The 22,412-nt window shown below is 35.3% G+C and overlaps 1 protein-coding gene and 1 long non-coding RNA gene across 4 annotated transcripts in view; one reads left to right on the top strand and one right to left on the bottom strand.

Moving 5' to 3' along the window:
* The first annotated feature begins 316 nt into the window (after positions 1-316).
* Positions 317-22,412, top strand: part of LOC130647246 (uncharacterized) — a 53,487-nt gene continuing 31,391 nt past the window's right edge. The window contains exon 1 of the mRNA XM_057453034.1: positions 317-326. The gene's annotated coding sequence lies outside the window, so the exon portion shown is untranslated. The remainder of the gene's footprint in view (positions 327-22,412) is intronic.
* Positions 11,250-20,873, bottom strand: LOC130647260 (uncharacterized). 3 transcript variants are annotated; one of them, XR_008982833.1, is made up of 4 exons: positions 20,671-20,834; positions 20,509-20,569; positions 20,363-20,435; positions 11,250-15,917 (listed from the first exon to the last, which is right to left on the bottom strand). It is a non-coding gene; the product is annotated as an uncharacterized LOC130647260 (long non-coding RNA). The 3 variants fall into 3 exon arrangements; XR_008982832.1 differs by lacking the exon at positions 11,250-15,917 and adding an exon at positions 18,464-18,660 and having other exon boundaries at positions 19,521-20,435; positions 20,671-20,873; XR_008982831.1 differs by lacking the exon at positions 11,250-15,917 and having other exon boundaries at positions 18,859-20,435; positions 20,671-20,817.

Raw genomic sequence — 22,412 nt, 5'->3', positions numbered from 1 at the left:
AAAAATGCCTATACTTGCATGTTTATGAGTCTCGGAAATCAATATATAAATGGTTGCAAAACGAGAACAGGTTCTTTATGTTTGCAAGCATTATACTCGACGGTGCTATAAGAAGTTTTTTAGGCAATTTACAATTTGGTCTCCAGGTTTTCTTTTTACAATGAGAGTCGAGGTCTAAAATATAAAAGACACGGTTTTATGTAAAGAAGCGGTTTAAATGTTTGTTGGAAAAATTTGTTAGCTAGCTAGCTATATAAAAAAAATTAAAAGAGAATTATTTCTTCACCTAAGAAAGTAAAAATAATATCGTTACAAACCTGAGTTTATTTATTTCTTTTTCCTCTTTAAAGCACAGATTGTTTTTCTATAAACTTCATTCGAGAAGCCATCATAAAACACGCAAAAATGATAAACTTTATTTTTATTTTTTATTTTTCTCTACTGACATGAAAAACTTTTTAACTTTCCTCAGCAGTCTTTATTGTCTACGTTTGTTTTTTCACTTTTCTTTTTTAAAAGATGAAATTTTGAACGTCGTAAAATTGATTTCAAATTTTGATTTTGCACATTTTGCGCCGAAAAGACACTTCAGACCCAGTACGCAAAAAATATATTTTTTTGAATTGCGCAAGTATGTAAAAGAGTTATTTACCTGGAGGTCATGAGCGGAACTGGACTACAGGTCACTGACTACCTTTTTTAAAATGTTCCCTGTTGAGAAATATTTTCGCTCGCCTAAGTGGCAAATGGACTTCGCTTGCTCGCAGCTCCGCAAGAAAGGAATATGGAAGGAGAACAACTCTTTTGATTCTATCGAAACAACGCGAAATTCTGGCACGTGTCTGTTGAGAAACTTAACTTGAAATTTTGGATGAAGAGGGTTCACGAGGTGGATTTTGATATAGACAGCGAACTTAGTATTTCAGATAAAATTTAATGAGCATGAAGATGTGGAGATAGATATCGAAGATGAAAACAATGTTGTCTTCGTTACTTGTTAAAGTCACATAGCAAAAGTGCAGATTTATTGTGTTGTGTCTGGTCTAAAAAGAAGAAAAAATAACATACTTGGATAAACATGCGGCTACATGTATGTTTTCATTAATATTTTGTAGGATCTCATTCTTACGTTTATAATAATATTTGTATTATAATATTTTTAGGTGCAGCACAGCGGGTCATTAAATAGAACAACAATAAAGCAGAAAAGTAAAATTCACATGGTATGTAGGTAGCTAATTTTACTCAATTTAAGAAATTTGTATTTTAGATGTCATAATAATTCATTTTATTTATACCTAGCTAGTCACATAATTTACCTTCTCAGATTTTATACGATTGCCAGATAAAAAAAATTTGAACGTAGCACAAACGATGGTGTGGGATTTGTTGTTGAAACAAGTTGGAAACAGTCCAACCTTGGGAAACAGCTGAAGTAGCGTGTTCATCCTGTTAGTGCCAAAATTAGTGCCAACAATCATCGAAATGATGAAAGAATCAGCACTCCTAAAGGAAAGCAGAAAAAAAATTGAAGGGATGTACAATTTTATTATTTAATTACTGCGTAAAGAAGGAGGTTGCTGTCTTGGTAAATGTAATTTTGGAATCCAAACCCAATAATTTGGCAATATGACCAAAAGCAACAGCACAAAGGTGTCGGATTATATTGTATTCTCCTCCTTGTGTCAAAAATATGAAAAGGTTCTGAAAAGTTAGAGTTAAAGGTCTCGTATTATTCCAGTTTCGGCCAATTTTAAAAAACATTAAACATTACACATTTTTTAAGGTTCACGAGGGAATGGATTGGTCTTGTAAACAAAGGAGATATTTTTTATGTGAATGATGAAATGTTCATATTTCGTTGCAGGATAGAAAATGCTATTAGAACCATTCTAACTATTCATTTTCTAAAGAATTACTACGGGGTCATGATAAGCACTTGTGCCCAATGAACAGAAAGTGTCGATCAACCAACGTGTTTACAGATGCGACGTCACAGCACCAAGTATTTCATGAAAAACCTATAAGCTGGTTCCACAAGTTCCTAATGCCTAACTATAAATCTAAGCACATGTAACTTTGAATAAAAAACGTTCTATAAAAATGTATTTACTACTCACAGTTCCATATATTCTACAATTGTCAGGAATTTCGTGAGTAGTAAATACAACGTAGTTTTTCTACTGTCTAAAAAGTCTGAAAAGAAGAGCATTCCAAGCGTATTTGCAAGCACATTATTTAAGTGAGGGTCATTCGGGTATCAAAGCCGACAGTAAATTTACGTTGATAGATAAAACTGACGCAGCGTCACCGTTGAGAAGAGAGCAGTTTTGGATGTATGAACGTAAGACTCTTCACCCGGATTCTTGCGTCAGTACTAGAGTAAAAATGTGAATACTCCTATTGACATCTATCAAGTGTTCTTGAGGAGAACTTAGTGTCTATAAAAGCTGTTGACTCGAAATATAGCAACCTTTCAATAGCAAAACAAGAAACGCTTAGAAGTCTGCGTTCTGATATGTCTATTTTTATAAAACTAGGTGATAAAGGATCTGGGGTAGTCGTGTGGGATAGAGAGGATTATCTCAAGGAGGCGGGGAGTCAATTATCCAATGAAAACATGTACAAAGAGTGTAGTAAGAATCCTTTACCTGGCCTGCAGAAACTGATTTCTAATGCACTTATAAGTCTAAAAGCTAGAAAAGAAATTAATAAGTTACTTTAGTATCTTATGGGCAATGAACCTCGGTTAGGCAGGTTTTATTAATGGCCTAAAATCCACAAACGTTTATCCTCTATCCCAGGTAAGCCAGTTACCTTAACTATGGATATTTGACAGAGAAATTTTCTTTTTTTCTTGACTTTAACCTACAACCTGTTTCCAGGAAAGCTAAATCGTTCATGAAATATACGAATGACTTTATATGTAAATTGAGAGTTTCCACCTTTACCTCATGATGCCGATGTTGTGGGACTTTACCCAAGTATTCCTCATGAGGACGGTTTGGAGACCATGAAGAAGGTATTATGAGAAAAGGTTGTGAAAAATTAAAAACTTTAGCTGTGGGTTAGGTGGCGGTATATTGATATCGCTTTAATATTAGAATATGTTATGGACTAACTGCAGGAGTTTATTGAAATCTCAATAGCTTACACCGCTGTCCACAGAGCCTGTTTTCTACCCGTTTTCATGTGAATATCAATCAGAAACTACAAGGGAAAAGAATAAGTGTGCAAAAGCAATGTAAAACCCATCCTTCCTCGTGGCCTCGTGGTGGTGTGTGTATATTCTGGTGATCTCATGGACGCCCTGGCCAAAATTAAACGCTATGTTGCGCCAACACGTCCAACGAATAAGGTTTCTGATTGGTTTATGAAATAAAACACGGCACAAAAATGGTTGAATACTCCGGATTAATAGTCCAACTAGTCGATAAGGCCCGTGGAAAAATCCACTTAGGACAATGGAAAAATGGGTTGTTTTAGGTTTTTTGCTGACGTCAGCAGTGCATAACTCGATAAAATTGGCGAATTTTGTTTATCCGTTTCCTTTAATGTGCAGAGCCTGAAACGCTGATATCATGTGCTTTTGACGAACGGTTAACAAATTATAGATGTTGTAAAATTTTCATGACGTCAGCAAAGTCCCTACCACAATAATGTATAGGGTCATGTACTTATGACAAACGGTTGAAGAGATAACAAGGCTTAAAGATTTTTTAATGACGTCATCAACCCATCTATTCCGAAACGGATTGGAATAACCAGGTTTGGGAAACTCATCCAATTTGGTCCTACGTTGTCCCTAGTTACCCACGCGGTGAAAAATGACTGACGTCACAGTCTCGCTTCCAAGTTATTTGGCCTTAAAGTTATAACTGCATTGTAATGGCTTCACCAATCTATTAAACGCATTGGCGTCAGTCTAAATGCATTGACGGCGCGCCGGAACGTCAGTAGGCGGTCACAGACAAACACAACTTCTTTATTAATATAAAGATGACAATTTGTTGGAGTGGCGAAGATCGTGGTAAACAGGGAGGTGACTTTAAAACGATTTTCGTAGGACGATGAAAAGGTTATGGAAAAAACAAATACTATAGTTGTTTCAGCGTGGTTCAGGCGTGGTTAAAGAAAAGCAGCGATGGGCAGCTAAGCTACCATTTTGGCGTCTTCAAATACATTTAAACATTAATGTCCCTGTAACCGTTGTCACAAAAAAATAATCTTATTTCCTAAAACAACTTATATTATTCCATTGTTCTTCTTCCTGGGTATTTTTTTCACGGATCTTGCCGAGCTATGCTCGTAAGAGCAGTTCGGCAGGAAATTAACAGTCAACTTAGAACTAGTAAGGGAATCCGACTGTTTAATTAAAACGACGTATCATTGGTGCGAGTTCCGTTGCCAGACCAAATCCGGTCTGGGTGTGCATTAGCAAAGGAAGCACCCGAAGGAATTCGAATACCATAAGACAATAGTGAAGAGCAAAGAACGCTTATCTACCGAAGAGCCCATAATCCTGGCACGAGCCGAACTTGAGCACGAAACAAAGATCTGCATACCGAGGTTATTTGAAAGAACTCAGACAAGGAATGCATTTGATTGTCGAGGAACCACAACCTCAACATAACGCGGTTAACACTGAAGCAACACCTACTACGAAACCTACGGGAACACACGCTGACTTTGTTAATGCGATAATAGAATCGTCTCAACATGATCCTGTACTTCACCAACTTGTCTCTATACTTCACCAAATTGTCTTCAGTTTGATTGCTGGCTCTCTGTCACCGACGTCGATGCTTATTTGATTTCCACCTATACATACAACAAAAGGTCCAATAAGCCGTTAATTCGATTCAACACTACTCGATATAGACGCCGTATCAAAATTCGACACTTCGCCCGATTTCAACAAATGTACCGACGAAATTAAAAGCACATGGCAGACATGATACTTAACAACACCGAGAAAGCATCGTTTTTCCATCTAAGAACGCAATCAACGACACGTGTTTGCCTGTACTATGGACGTATTCCTCAGCAAAACAACTCACTTCTGTGATAACCGAGGCATGATGATTAACACCATGAAATGCTTCTCGATGCAAATGACCACCACGAGGAAGGCATTACAGTCGTAATCAGAGAGCCATCATTTTACATTAATAGCGCAGCACTCTCAACAACAGACTATGGTACGTCATTCAAATTTCAACCCGAATGGCAAGATGAGATCCAATCTACACCACCTGTCAATCTTACTGTATTGTCTGAAGTCTGCGCCTCTCAAGCCCCATCAGAAGCTCGAGCTTCTGAGAAACAACCTGCTACCACGATTTCAACATCAAATGGTACTCGGCCGTGTAAATAACATTATTCAATCTCAATATTCGTATGTGGGTCAAGGATCTCCTTGGCGTTCCTATGGACATACCAACGTCCTTTTTCTACATGAAATCCAAAGACGGCGGCCTAGGCCTACCATCCTGCGTATTAACCATACAACGATGCTTCTGAGACGTATAGCAAAGATGGCCGAATCATGAGATACAGCGATTCAGACTCTATTGGCAAAATTTAAGTGCGTGAAAATTCTTGGCGAGGCAACACCCGAAGACGCAATGAGGAAGAACCCTCGCTTCGTGACTAGCTGTACACAACAATGGACGGCAAGCTGCTATGCGAGTTGAGGAATAATCATAAGGGCAAAATGGCAAAAGGGGATTACATCAATTAATTCAGGACGCTCATACATCGAGCTCACACTTGAAAACTGTAATCGGGGCGCAACATGGATAAGAAGTGAAAGCACTGTCAAGGGGTTGGGGAAACCCTTTCCCACGCGGTGCAACATTGTGGTTTCACACACTTCCCAAGGATACAAAGGCGCGACGCAAACGTCAATTTCGGCGAGAACATCGCTATTAAGAACAAGCACCAAGTTCTCGCCGAACCAGTTTTTACCATTGCTGGCATTAGATTGAAACCTGACTGCGTAACAAACAGACAGACAAACGTATACAAGTATTATAATATAGATCATGCTCTTGCAATATTGAATAACTAGTCGATAAATCCCGTGGAAAAATCCACTGAGGCGGGACAAAATTGAAAACGTATCGTCATTTGAATTTTGATGACGTCAGCAACCCATCCACAAAAAAAAAACAAGTACAAAGTTTTCACGTTGCCTCTATTGTGTAGAGCTGAAACTGCTGATCATGAAAATGTATATGATCATCTGCTTTTTATGAGCGGTTAATAAGATATAAAGGATTTACAATTTTTGCTGACGACAGCAATGGCCTGTCAAAACCCTAAAAAATTTTTTCAGGAAATTTCTATACCTGTTGCCTTCATCGTATAGATCTTAAAACTCTGATCAAGAAAATGTATAGGATTATGTACTTTTGACAAAGAGTTGCAGAGATGTTTAAATTGTATTAAAAATTGTGTTAAAAATTACCCAGGGTAATTTTCATATACATTTTCTTTGGTAATTGTCCCCAGTTACCCGCGCAGTGATAAATCATTGACGTCACCACCTCGTTTCCAAGTTATTTGGCCATAAAGCTTTAGGTGCACTGTGATGGCTTCAATTTAAATTAAGATATTAACGTTAAAATAGTAATATTGACGTCGCACAGTAACGTCAGATAATTTAACATGTGAGACTCTTTCGGCTACATCAAAAGAAAAATTATTAGAAATGTGGAACTGCTTATCTCAATGCCAATTCAAAGAGTAAAAGAAAACCGTTGCACATATTGCCGCTGATGTTGTCACATATGTTTTTTAATATAAACGACGCATTTTCAACAAGCTTATGGTAGCGGATATTGTTTTATTCAAATAAAAGTAACTTCTTATCATGAAACTGGTGGTTGTTTTTTAAAAAATGTGTAAAAAGCTGAAAATAACAATGGTTTAAAGACGATGTGTTTTTGAGTAGAACTTAATTGACAAGTGCGAATATTTTTGCATCAAGTAACAATTAAATGTAGTTATCTGCCGCTCTTTAACTTTTTTTTAAAAGTGACAACATGTCAATGTAGAAATACTGTAAATATGCGATATCATGAGCTATGGAAATGAGAAAAGCAATGGGATATTTTTTCTCCTCTACGTATGAATCAGCACACGACAGTAAGATTAGAAATACATTATTTCCTATAAGCCACATCAAATTCACTACAAACTCAAAAAAATGAAGGCTAAACTTATTTTCCCACAAAATAATTTCAATACCTTGTTTATAAGTCTTCAACATAACTTCAATATTTATTGCCTGTTATTCCTTATTCCTTAATTAATTTCAGGTCAATAGGCCTCAGAAAAGTGGCAAATTGATGATAAACGTCCTGTATTTGTTTAATACATTTTAACGCTACAATTGCAAAAACCAACGGATGTTGTGATGCTAAAAGCACGGATATAATAGAAAGGAGAGAAAATTAACCACGAACGTAACCACAAGCAATTGAGAAAGACGTCAGGATAAAATGGAATACGGTGCCACTACCATTACAACCCTTAAGCCAGCAAATTTAAAAAGACTTAAAGTAGTACAAACAAAATCCCTCCGCCACATATATTGCCTCTCAGAAGCAAACAACATGACATGTTTTTCTTGACTGCTAACGCTCCAACAATAAATAATCGGATTGTCATATTTGGCAAAAAATTGTTTTAAAACCTCAAAGTGAGTATTAAAGGCATAAAAAACTATATAACCAACAGAGTACACTACTACCGTACGTTTTATACAGTACCACCCCTCTTTCAAACAATGAACGACAATAGCTAGGCAAAGTTCTGGGGGAACTGACAATAAGTAATAAAGCAAAACTAATCAAAGCAGCAAGGATCGATGAACGGAGTATTTAAAAAAAGGGGAAAATATTTAATTAAAAAACAACAAATCACTATAATGAAACTAAACAACCCCTCCCTTTTTTTGTCCCCATTCTATACCTCTTCTTTTCCCTTCACTTTTTTCTTACAAAGTAACACGTAATATAAAAATCAAGTAACAACTACAACACATAATTCAAAAAATAAAATACCATAGCAGTAAACAAAACCAAACAAGTCATCAAATATTGAAATATTATAAATAACAAAACAAAAAATAAAACAAAAAAGTCAGGTAAATATATTATATAAAACTATTAGATGAAGAGGACTATAATGTCCCGACTATCCCGTATCCCGCGCACAAATTAGGACTGGGACTTTAGGCTATATATATGTTACTGGACAAGTTTTACTGTTTTGCCATTTCGAGAAACAGCCAAAAGATTTTCTTCACATAAGCTTGTCCAGTGATGAAGAAATGATTGAAGTTTCCAGCCAGTGTGGAAAAGGTTCAACACAGTATTTACTGGGATGTTGGCACTGCTGGTTAGTTAACATACTACTTCCAAAACATTACTTCAAGTTAGGAAGATAATAAGAGTTTAGTAAACGAAATACCGGATGAAAACTTGTAATTTCTTAATTAGAAAGTTTTGCTGGTGGTGGCGCATAGAATTTCTTTTATTATATTAATACCAAAGGCTTGTCTGTGACTACAAATACTGAAGCAGGTTAAAATTTCTAAAGAAAATGTTTTTTTTGAAAAATATTTTTATTTTGTTTCATTCGTTATTAAAACATTGCGCAATTATAAAGATTGACATCAATGATATTATTAAATTAGTGAAGCTATTGTAGTGTCATTTTACCTTTGAAGCCATAGAACTTGAAAACGAGTGAAAAAACTGACGTCATCTCTTAGAACCAAATTAGTGAGAAAAACAGACTTCAAATACATTGAAACATTAATGTCCCTGTAACCGTTGGTCACAAAAAAAAATTTTATTTCCTAAAATAACTTTTTCCTAAAACAACTTATATTATTCCATTGTTCTTCTCCCTGGGTGGTTTTTCCACAGATCTTTCCGAGGTATGCTCGCAAGAGCAGTTCGACAGGAAATTAACAATCAACTTAGAACTAGTAAGGGGAATCCGACTGAAAAATTAAAACGAAGTATCATTGGTGCGAGTTTTGTTGCCAGTCCAAATCTGGTCTGGGTGTTCATCAGCGGAGGAAGCACCCGAAGGAATTCGATTACCATAAGACAATAGTGAAGAGCAAAGAACGCTCATCTACCGAAGAGCCCATAATCCTGGCACAAGCCGAACTTAAGCACGAAACAAAAATGCTGCATACTGAAGTTATTTGGAAGAACTCAGACAAAGAATGCATTAGATTGTCGAGGAACCACTTATAAACAATAAACCTCAACCTAACGCGGTTAACACTGAAGCAACACCTACTGCAAAACCTACGGGAACACACGCTGACTTTTTTAATGCGATCATAGAATCGTCTCAACATGATCCTGTGCTTCACTAACTTGTCTCTGTACTTCACCAACTTGTCTTCAGTTTGATTGCTGGCTCTCTGTCACCGACGTCGATGCTTATTTGATTTCCAGCTATACGTACAACAAAAGGTCCAATCAGCCGTTAATTCGATTCAACACTACTCGATATCGACGCCGTATCAAAATTTAACACTTCGCACGATTTTAACAAACGTACCGACGAAATTGAAAGCACATAGCAGACATGATACTCAACAACACCGAGGAAGCATCGTTTTTCCATCCAAGAACGCACACGTGGTCGCCTGTACTTTTCGATTAGTCCTCGTGACGATGCCGAGATAACCACACCCAAACGCTGATATAGTAATTACTACCCGGTTTCTGACATTTCACCTGAAAAACGTCGACCATCCTGATAGTGGACTAAAAAACTTGGCTTACGCTGACGACCTTATTATGTTCTCAGAGACAAAGACTGGCATGGACGTACTTCTCAGAAAAACAACTCACTTCTTTGATAACTGAGGCATGACGATTAACACCATGAAATGCTTATCGGCACAAATGACCACCGCGAGGAAGGCATTACAGTCGTAATCAGAGAGCCATCATTTTACATTAGTAGCGCAGCACTCTCAGCAACGGACTATGGTACGTCATTCAAATTTCATCCCGAATGGCAAGATGAGACCCAATCTACACCACCTGTCAATCTTACTGTATTGTCTGAAGTCTGCGCCTCTCAAGCCCCATCAGAAGCTCGAGCTTCTGAGAAACAACCTGCTACCACGATTTCAACATCGAATGGTACTCGGCCGTGTAAGTAACATCATTCAATCTCAATATTCGTATGTGGGTCAAGGATCTCCTTGGCGTTCCTATGGACATACAAACGTCCTTTTTCTACACAAAATCCTAAGACGGCGGCCAAGGCCTACCATCCTGCGCATTAACCATACCAACGATGCTTCTGAGACGTATAACAAAGATGACCGAATCATGAGATACAGCGATTCAGACTCAATTGGCAAAACTTAAGTGCGTGAAAATTCTTGGCGAGGGAACACCCGAAAACGCAATGAGGCAGAACCCTCGCTTCAGTGACCAGCTGTACGCAACAATAGACGGCAAGCCGCTATGCGAGTTGAGGAATAATCATAAGGGTCAACTATGGCAAAAGGGCATTACATCATTTAATTCAGGACGCTCATACATCGAGTTCGTCAAGCTACGCATTTGACGGCTCCCTACACTTGGAAACTGTAACCGGGGGCGCAACGTGGATAAGAAGTGAAAGCACTTTCAAAGGGTGGGGGAAACCTTTTCCCACGCGGTGCAACATTGTGGTTTCACACACTTCCCAAGGATACAAAGGCACGCCGCAATTGTCGATTTCGGCAAGAACATCGCTATTAAGAACAAGCAAGTTCTTGTCGAACAAGTTTTTACCATTGCTGGCATCAGATTGAAACCTGACTTCGTAGTGGCCAGAGTCGGATAGTGTTTTTGTTAAAGATGTATCTATTGTCACCGAGTTAATGCGTTTTCAACACGCTGAGGGAAGCACGCTGCAAGATGCATACAATAAAAAAGTTGCATACTACTATCGACCTGGTCTACGAAATGCGTTAAGAGAGAAATTCGAAACACGAAACATTACGTTTGGCGTGATTACTGTCTCACTAAGAGGAATCTGGTGCTCAGAAAACAATAACATACTATTCTCCATTGGCGGTAGATCTGGAATTCTTCAAGCGAGTAACGAAATAGTATATATCTTTTATATATTATATATAACTTATGGTAGACCCCTCACTTGCCCTGCTATTAAGCGAAGAATCGAACATTGTTATTTATGTTTATGTGCTCGGTGTGCAAGACGAGACAAGGTGATTGGAATTTTGCCTCAAATGTCGCGCATGAATGTATTAGCGAGATTCCCACTGTCCCTATATACTATCTACATTTTTTGCTGTTGTTGCAAATAATTGTTTTAACAGAAAATGTTGCGAATGTAGAGTGATTTCCGTTTCCTCCATTCTGTTTTAACAAAAGTTACTCTTTAAAATATAGCTCTTTCTAGTTTTGTTGCCTTTAAAATTTTATTCTATGGGTGAATTCAATTTTCTCAATTTTGTTATTGCTTTGAAAATTTGTTTTTATGGGTGAATTCAATCTCCCCAATGTTGTTGCTTCTTAAAACCTGTTATTCTGAGTACATTCAATCTCTTCTTTGTTTTTGTTTCTGATTAATGAGTGAATTCGACCTCCCCAATGAATTTAACTTTTGAAAAAAACTAGTGGCTTTATACAATCTCCTTTTTTATGGGTTATAATTAGAAAAATACTCTTAACTTATAATAGTTATTACTCGATAACAAGCCCAAAGCTATTAATTGGTAATAATGCCCATACGAAATATACAAAATCTACTTTTGCTTTCACGGCATACAATAAAAGTTCAGGTAAAAATATTCGTATAAAAATTTTAACACCTATTTAGTTTTGGTTTTTAAACACAACATTCGTATTTTACAAGATTAAAACAGTGACGTTTTTCTATAAAGACAGTTTTTTTAAGTTCTTGGGCTATTTAATCAAGGAGGTTTAATAAATTAGTTACTTTTTGAATTTAAATTACGAATAGTCTTTTCATAGCCATAACTAATTTTGGCAATAATTTCGGCAATAATTTGCTGTTGTACCATATCGTCAGTAATTCATAATGACCCTTTATATTTTTAATGTAGGCTAGATCCTCCTCACGATTTATAGGACTGGCTCCTGGCTCGAAGTAAGTATTTATTTTTACTTTTAGTCAAAATTACGCAAATAAGTTTTTACAAACGAATCGATTTAAACAAATGAAAGCAAGCGGCTTTTAGATTGTCTATTTAGGACTTTAGTAGCTACTTTCAAGTGAAATTTTTATTATTTAATCATGAATGAAATATTTTGTCAAAACTATAACAATGTGATAATTACACTGCTTAATGTTTGTAATATTTAAAAATAATTCTGATATTCCTAATAAAATAGCGATAAGGTTTACTTCAGATATGACAAAAATGTTAAAAATTCTAGTATATAAAAGCGATAATATCTAGAAAAGTAAATTAATCACTGACTACACTGTGCGCTATGTTCTACCACTAATTAAAAAATATTCAACTTAAAGTCAATAAATTACGTCATAAAAATACGAAAGGTAAAACCAATTATCTTATTTTTTAGAATCCACCAGAATGGCTCAGAATATGTTTGCAGGCACATGAGGAGGCTCGCGTGGAGGTAAACTTTGTACAGAACTTGGTATTGAAGAAAGATTCTGTGCCAGTTTCCTTTATAGACTAACAAGATAATTTTTGGAGGCTTGATCTCAAATAACAAGTTTATTTGTTTTATTGCCTGTGTTAGCGACAATGTAAAATATATTTTGTCATCATCTGTCCATAATACACTTCAATAATTCTCTTAAGTACCCAGTATATAAGAATTTCATAAGTTTATTTCATTTTTGTATATGGAATAGCTGATACCATGCCGAAAATGAAAACACGCATACAAATAGGAAGTCAGTAACACAGCATTCACATTTGGTTCACTTTTGATATCTTTTTTATGCTTCCGGAATATAACTAAGAAGAGGTAATTAGCTAATATTGTGAAGCAAGGTGAACGAATAATTAAGTTCAAATTTGACAACAGACGGAAATAATCTTCGAAGACTACAATATATAAAATAATTCATGAATTGCTTGCATAATCACATATTTACAAGTTTAAACTGACATGCGGTCATATTTTTTTCTCTATTTGTTCTTAGTGATCCAATTTTTAAATTAGCTATATACGAAAACGGTCATTTTGGGTAAAATGATAGGAATGAATATAGGGTAAAATGATAGATATAAACATTGGAATAAGTATGTTTTTATAGTAATTGAATAATCGACTAGTTGATCTTTGGAACATTAACAGAGTACTTATGCATATTTTGCATTCAATGCCAGGGGTCAAAAGTTTTGACATTCATCGGACCTTTAGGTATTGCAAAAAAACATACAGCACAGGGGGAAAGACAGAGAACAACCCGCCATTCCTTTGTAACATCCTAATTCACCAACATACTTACCCGTTTCACCACCCACTAAACAAATTAACACCAATTTCTCCCGCTTATCATTCCATATTCCTACTCCATTAACACCTTCAGGCCCATTAACACTAACATGTCCACCTACACCACCATCCCTTACGTGTCCTGCCCTGTATAGCACTTTTATTGATATCGCTACATCACCAGCTTCTATTTAAGTTGCTAATCAGTTTGATAAGAGAGTGGACTGGTAGGCTGTCTTCAACTGTTTCGTAAAAGGGTGTATACGTCGTTACATACAGCTGTATTGCGGCATAAATGGTTTGATTTTGCCAAAACGAAAGCGCAAAGCTGTTGTGCTTTTTAAATAAAACTTCAGGAAGAAGACAATCCATCAAACGTAGCGCTTAGTTAAGATGCGGTTGGTGTATTATTTATGTGTTTTTAAATTTTCCAAGCAAAGATAAAGTGAAATCGGTTTTGGCTTTATTCTGAATATTATTATAAAATTAACTCTACGCGCAGAGAGTATAAAATTTTAAAATATGCCAAAAGTTTGGCAACCTTCTCGTACAAAGACTCTCTTAAAAATCTGCAAAATCAACTTATAAAACGCTTTATCTGTATATATATAAAGCATTAGTACCGGTGTCCCAAGAACTTTTGAATTTTTACGGATTTTATTTCAAAAAATAAAACAAATATAGTCTGGCTGTTTTTGGTATGATGGGTTAGCAGCAGGCTATGAGCTGTGTTTTTTTTCGGAAAAAAGTTGCGAAAAAGTTATTTTTAAAAATTATTTACACCTGAAACAATATGTTGTGTCCGCTTTACAACATACTGCATGCTTGTATTATAGCGATCCACTTATTTTAATGCCAAATAAGTTGAGGTAACTGACGTCTCTGACCAACCCGTTTCAAAACAGACAGGTTGAGTTCGCCAGCTCTAAAAAATGTGTTCATATTATCGAAGTTTTTCTGACGTGAGAGAAGTTTTTATACCCTAATATTTTCTTAACCGCTCGTCAAAAGCACATGTTTCTATACGTTACTTTGATCAGCGGTCTAGCTCTACACAAATGTAGCCGGTAGACAAATATCTAAAAAATATTAAGTATTGAATTTTCTTTGTTGACGTATTTTTCCACGGAACTTTTCGACAGTTCGCCTAAGGGGAAGCAACAACAAGTGAACTGGATTTATTATCGAGTGCGAAAGGCTAGAAGGTCCAACGCGACGTCTCGTTTGCATCTTTCATTGTTAACGGAGAAAAGATTTGTTTTGTGACTGAATAGTGGCTGTGTATCAGGTGGTGGTATCGCCACTTTTACAGTTAAACATTAATCAACTAGAAAAACATAGAAAAATATTATTTAAATTTTAACTATTTTTTGATGCTTGATATTTATGTTTGTGAAATGCAGTCCGCGCTTCAAGTAATTTTCATTTAATACACGCATAACTCATATCAGATTGCCGATTATTCCAGTTTATGGATGCTGTTCTCGAAACTTCACATCAATTAAATATATTTCCTGGCATGCTATAAATTACAAGTTGTATGTAACGTGGACAAATTAGCTCATAGGCTATGATATAACAAGTAGTTAACTAATGAACAAACAAGATTAACTAATTTCGTAAATATTAAAGTTTTAAAAAATCAGTTAAACTTTAGTCGAAAGAAAATATCTACAAGCAGAAAAACGTAGATAGCTCGGTAATTTTGCTGAATAAGTTTGAAGAGCATGACAGAACACCACGAAGTACTCATTCAACAAAGAATTATTATAGTAATATTAATTTGGGTTGAAACAAAAACGGACAGCCTTAGATTATACCTTCGCTTTCAAAATAATACATTTCAAAATAACACATTCGCTTTCAAAATAATACATATCTATTTTTCCAAAAATAAACTTTTTTCACCTTTTTCTCCCACACAGATTTTTTTTCCTTAATTGCTAATGTTTATTACAAAACTTGACCGAACCATTTGTCAACGGTAAATAGTTGAAGTGTCATCAGAATAACTGTGAATTGATTAGGTAACACCAAAACACTATTCAAACGGTAATAGTGACTTAAAATTATTCCGCAAAATTATCATTCAGCAAAGAGGACTTGAAATCGCTTTGCTTTTGATAAACGTGTGTGTATCCAACAACACGGAAAACACACATCCAGTAAGTTTAGTGATGGGCAACAGCTGTTAAACACGCTATTAAACTGATCATATTGCGATTTCACAGTAATTTAAAAACTCCGTTGTAATGTAACGCTTGCACAACTGCAATCTACTTGCTTGTACCCAGCAGTCTTAATATCTTTATAAAATAGCAATAGTAACATTTTATACTAGCAGATAACGAATTGACACTCTGATCAGATCTTTCTTGTCACGGATATTCCATTGTTGTTGTGTTTTTTTTTCATCTAAATATAATACAAAAAAATTTTTTATACAAGATTAAGATTATGGATACAGAATTGTTCTAAAAATAAAAACACTTTTTTTCGACAATCACCATAAGAAACAGCACATTTTCACATTTTACAGTAATTTTTTCTCACCTTAAAAACTTTTTAAAAAAAGTAAAGCATCCATGAACGGGCAACCAATGTTTCTAACAGGAGAAAATTTTGTGTTTGAAACAAAAACAAGACGCGCGGATTGCATTTCACAAACTTTCTTCGTATGTGTTGTCTAAAATTTCTTTTGCCTGAGTGAACTGAAAAAGTATACACCAGGGCTGGACCAAACTTGTCGTTTATTCATTACTGTAGGTTTTTTGGCACATGCAGAGGTTGATGTAAAGTTTGAAATGCTCTACATGTTGCGAAAAATGCATAGAATCATGTGCTTTTGACGAGCAGTTAAGATATAAGGCATTAAAAGTTTTGCTGAATCAGCAAACATTTACTAAAGTACTTGTATACCTGTTGCCTCTGTTATATAGAGGGTGAAAAGCTAATAAAAATATGTATAGGATAGATATTGGAGTTTAAAGGTATTTTACTGACAATCACCAATCTGCCTGTTCCGAACCGAATAGATTAGTCCTGACTTAAGGAAATAACTCCTATTTTCTATATTCCTATTTTCTATATTTAAACGCGTATTTAAAAAATTAAGGAATTGTTGCAACCGTTACACCGAAAGTCACAAGATGAAAAACCGTAAAAGTTTTCTACACTTTTGTGTCACTGTAAGTACGTCGCTAGTTCGCTCTGCTTGCGGCTGAAAAAAGCTTAAGGTCCAACTTGTGAAAAACTGTATATCGGCTTTGACATTTGTGCCTGTGTTCTTAATTTTCGTGACATGGCAGAAGGTATTAAATTGCGCTATATCGCTGTCTGTATATGTGGCGCTGAAATGACAATACATACGTGGCAAACTGTGACCACGTCACCGGTGCCTTGGTAATGATTTTACCTCTTTCTATGATCATGTTCAATGTATATGTTGCCACAGTTTTCGCAAATCTGATTGTGCCGCAACTTAAAGTGGGACAATTACAGCATCGCCTAGAGTTCTACAAAGCGTGTTGCATAGTACGGACAAACTTTATCAGACAAGCAAGTAAAAGTGCCTCAACTTGCAAATAGTTTGCAAAAAGTTTGCAAGAATTTTTTTATTTACATGGTTTTGTGCAATGCATTGCAAAAAGTGTTCTGCATGACAGACAGCGCAGCATTGTCAACTTACACTTTCGTGTGTTACTTTTATTTTTTTAATATAGATGCTTCTGCAACTTGACAAAGCCAGTTCAGAGCATACTTCCATTATATACACAGCAACTCTCAGTGAGTACATGTTGTGACGTAAAAGAACTTTTACCAATTGTAAACGCAGCCAGTTTACACTTATAAAAAACAAAGAACTGTCTCTTTGCATCGTTGATTTGAATTAGAAAAAATTGCATAGCCTAGCCCTCCAGAATTTTTCAGTTAAATGCAAAAAAATTGCTTTATCCCACAACTTTTATTATTACATAAATTTTTAATCCCTATGTAGTTGCGGTCGCAGGACATATTAAACCTCATTATTTAAAATCCAAATAAATGAAAGACATTGGATTGCAAACCATGGAAAGCCTACGTACAAAAAGGAAGCGATGTTAGGTGAGAATTTTTTTACACCATCATATGTCATTACATACGTTATTACTTTTTATATTCTCAGGTAAGTTGGTAAGTGAATACGCAATTTAACTTTTATTTTTACACAATTTTTTCATCCCTATGCTTAGTAGTTATGTTAGGCACTTTTTTACGTCATCATTAATTTTTATATTAATTTTTCTGTCTCTTACTTACTGCCACGTTATAACGCATTTTTCAATAACTTCAGTGAAGACAATAACTTCCGTGAAGAAAACCCGTTGTCACACAGAGAAGAAATGGTTGAAATACTTTTTTTCTGCAAAATTAGATTATTCACTGATTAGGAATAATGGCGTGTTTGAAACAGGCTACGAAATACGACAGTGGTTTGCTCAATATTCGTGGACGTACTATGAGCGTTGTGAAGTGCTACAGAGAGAAAAATGCTGCAAAATTACTTCCTTATATTGAATAGTAACCTAAATGAAGTGTAGCAACATGGACAGCTACATTTTTTTTTAATTTAAGATTTATTAATTTAGAAATACTTTAATTTGCATTTTCACCATTAGTAAGCTCGGAGAAAATTTTTTCTTTTTATTTTAAATTTAGCCTATAACAAATAAAACACATTTAAATCAATTTTAACTTGTTTCAATAAAAGAACCTTTTTCAGATAGTGCTGTTTCAGTTTTTATTCGAAATACGCTTTAACAAAATATGAAAAACGCGCAAAAATTTTATTACAAAACATTAAGAATGTATTAAGGTGATATTCGTTTGTACAGAGGATCAAAATCATGGAATTTCGTGTAATGTGAAACAACAATAAAAAATAACTTATAAAAAATAATGTGTAAGATATGACTTTAAAGCATAATTATATATTAATGTATCACCATGAGTTTCTAAAAGCTGTTATTTTTCCATTTGACAAAGCTTTTAAATCGGCCTCGCATTCCATTATAATATGACAGAATTTGCTGAGCTGAAGGAAAAATTAAATTTAAAGCATCTTCTTCTTAGGAACATAGAAATTGTAGAGGTCCCATAATAACTGTAGATTCAAAATCTAAAAAAGCGAAACCATTGACCAGTTAGGGAAATCTTTCACGACCAATTATCAATCAATTATGTTGTAGAACACGGAATATGGAAAGATATTTTGTAAGTTGTGTGTTTCCTTGTATGCTCTGGGCACTCATTACACTGAGTAGATTTGCTTTTACTGGAAAATGCTTCATTGGACTTGGTGGATGCGTTGTTAAAGGAGCCATTTTATGATTCAACCGACAGTGTGTTCAAGTCCATTGAACCTGTCACATCCTCTACGGGTATAGAGTTTAGGCCAAGAAATGTTACATTATGGAGGGTTGTAGTATAACTTCCTACCGGAAAGTTATTTAATATCCACCATGCATAAAAGTAAAAAAGAAAAAAAATAATTTCGCTACCTATCCTGAGTTTTTATGACATTCGTGAAAAACGTTCAAATTAAAAATTTAACTGTCAATTTAATGTCATAGAGAAATAGAAATACTTTGTGCTTCGGTAATATAGCAGTGAATGGGATTTTTTGTTTACCAGGTATGATGCATTATTTAGGGTTATAATGCATTATAGAGGAAATTTTACAAAATAATACACTGACTCATACGCTATGGTAAAGCGTTCGCTTTCATTGTGAATGGTTTTGTGCCTTGCTTCCCTTTTTTAAATTTGCTAGTTGTTTGGTCAATACTGTTCGATCTGATAGAACTCTAATGCTCTCTGTGATCCTTCGAAACGTCAAATATGTGCATGCAGGAAACCTGGTCAGAAATCATTAACATTTTCTTCTTATGGAAAATGCATAAAGAATATATTTATATTAGTTCTTTTTCAATTTTAATTCAGAAAAATAAAACAAGTAAGCCGTTGCCACTGACTTACTTCGTACTTTGTCTGGATGAAATTTCCGGCTGTTTGTAAAGCTTCCTTCTTTAGGAATAGCCATTACCAGAATGAAAAATATTAAATTTGCGTTGTCAACCTTAAACAACAAACCCGAGGTGGAAAAAGTGAAACACAGAATTTGACACATAAAATGTAAGTTTGTGACCCATCAGCTGAAGGTCGCTATGTGCGTGCAATTTAATTCCAGAGGTTGCGGAAATGTGGAGGGGTGGATAAGACCAAATTGTGTCCAGAACTTGGGGTCACGAAGTAGGCACTTTAAGCCACGTGACTATTACTAGTCAGTCCGATAGTGGGGCGAGTCTGCAACTGCCTTTTCCCTCACTACTGGATCGAGCACAGTTGGGGGTTTAGTTGGCAGACCCAAAGGTCCCTGGTTCGAATTGCACTCGGTCGAAGGTTTTATTTCCACCAGACAATAATACACTTTGTAAATTGTGACCATTTGTCTTTTAATATTTAATATTCTATTAATTTATTTGTCTTTTATACTTAATATGAAGATTGATAAAATAATAAAACCTTTTTAAAACCTTTTACAGACAAACGGTACAGCTACTGGTGCGCCTACCTCACCTACACAGATATTGCAGTTTGAGAGTTGGTTAAGTATTTGACAGCCATACAAAACGGTACTAAAGCTATTCTACATAATGTACAAATATTCACACACGCGCAAAATCTTTGCAAACGGTATAAATAGTATATAAAACTTAATAAGGTATATGTTTAAGTGTATTACAGCTTGCAGTTTAACGAGCACGTACTGGTTCACAGCGAACGATATGTAATATATTAAAAAAGTAAAAATCACATACTGCAATCCAGAATCCTCGATTCCACCCTCTACAACTTTTTTTCTACTTCACCGTAAAATGCTTGTGAACGGAACTAGAAATGTGAGATAGCTAGTTTAACTTACAACAATTGTAAAAATCATCCAGATTTCAAAAATTTCACTTACCATCGTTCTGCCTGACAATATCTTTTTTTTCTTAATGTATAAGTTTCTTTACTTTGCAAGCCTACAAAAAAGTACAGCATTGTTTAAATCAGGTAAACAATAATAAAAAATAATAATAAAAAGATAAAAAAAATAGATAGCAAATCAATAAAAACAACTTACCAAAGGCTTACAAACTTCTACCCAGCCACTGTCAGTTCCATTTTTTTCTTCTTAATAGTTAAGCACTCTTCTCTCTAGCTGAACGTGGCTCATCTCAGAAAAACGGAGAATTAAAATCGTTCCGGTTATTTAATTTTTATTATTAAAATGTCGTGGGATATCAGTAACCGCGTCATGAATTCGTTACTTAAACAAGATACAATGTCATTATTAATTCCTTACTGGCTTGTTATAATAAAAGCGAAAAGTCATTAAACTAAAACTTACGTTTCGAAAATACGTTTTATGACATTAAGTGTGGAAAGCATGCGGAGTAAAATTGGTAAAACTGTCTAAACATGTCGTTAGAGAGTAATCCTTTTCTCATCAAAACATAATTCATGAAAAAAGCGAAAATTCTACACCTTTTAAGCGTGGTGCATCTCGTATGCATAGTTACGATGTTCCACAAAATCATGAGACAAAAACTTCATTATTCGTTACGCGTAACATTTCTGTGAAATAATACTTTTTAGTTTTGGTATTTACTTTCTCCCTACCAACAATATCCAGACAACCTGAAATTTTCGACAAATATATTTGAGATATCTTCACAAATACACTAGTGTATCTCGGTGCTATTTTGATAGTCATCTGGAAGCACACCTTCATAGCACAGTTTCTTTCATATAGATATTTTGAAAGAGCTGGTATGTACTTTGGTCGCATGTATAGAATTGCCGATCCGACATGACCGTAAGATGGATGCTATTCGCATAGCTTTATATGCTCTTACTTGTGTTCTTCTAAAAAAAAAAAAAACATATTATCGGAATAACGGATGATAATAAACATTGACAGGATCGAAAGAAACGGATGATTTTGTTGTAGAAAGTTCTTTTATTCGATTAAGAATTTCATGCTAGGTTTTTACCACTTTCTTGAAACTGGTAATTAAGAAGTCACGACTTGCGGGTTAATAGTACTGAAGGGTTACACAAAAGTCACGGTCAATGAATTTCCTAAAATAAAATATTTTAGTAGATATCACGATGATTGTTTCTCTCATTGGTGTGGTGATTGTACCGTGGCCCATATGTGACATTTGTTAAATGCATGCGTTATCAATGTTTCAGAGTCCCAAAATACCATTTATTTATTTGTAAAAATGATTTTGCGCCAATTACTAACTAGCAGTGCCAGTTATTAAGTGCAAGTTACTAACTCGCAGTGCCAGTTACTAACTCGCAGTGCCAGTTACTAACTCGCAGTGCCAGTTACTAACTTGCAGTGCCAGTTAATAAGTGCCAGTTACTAAGTAGCATCGCGTTAGTGAGTGCGAGTTGCTAAGTGGCAGTGTAAGTTATCAAGTGCCAGTTACTAAGTAGCAATGACAGTTGTCAAGTGCGAGTTACTAAGTAGCAGTGCCAGTTATCAAGTGCACGTTTTTAGTAAGTGGCAATGTCAGTTATCAAGTGCTAGATGCGAGTTAATTGCTCTAAGATGGAGTGAACTTTAGAGATACGTATTTTTATTGGCTAAAAAGATTCAACTCCCGCTTTTATATAAACAAGTAAGATGGCTGACAATGAAGATGAAAATGAAAGTGTGGAAAAGGTGCGACGTATTTTCAGACTTTAGTGTTGATTACAGTACCACTGACATGTTTATACTTCTACATACTTTTTCATTTTTCTTGCAGGTGTGTCAATATTTAAAGAAAAGGGGTGTTGCGGATGAAGTTGTCAATAATTTCCGCAGAA

Source organism: Hydractinia symbiolongicarpus, chromosome 1 (assembly GCF_029227915.1).
Source record: "Hydractinia symbiolongicarpus strain clone_291-10 chromosome 1, HSymV2.1, whole genome shotgun sequence".
Taxonomy (NCBI): Eukaryota; Metazoa; Cnidaria; class Hydrozoa; order Anthoathecata; family Hydractiniidae; genus Hydractinia; species Hydractinia symbiolongicarpus.
Note: the sequence above shows the minus strand (reverse complement) of the source record. Positions and strands in the feature narration are given on the sequence as shown.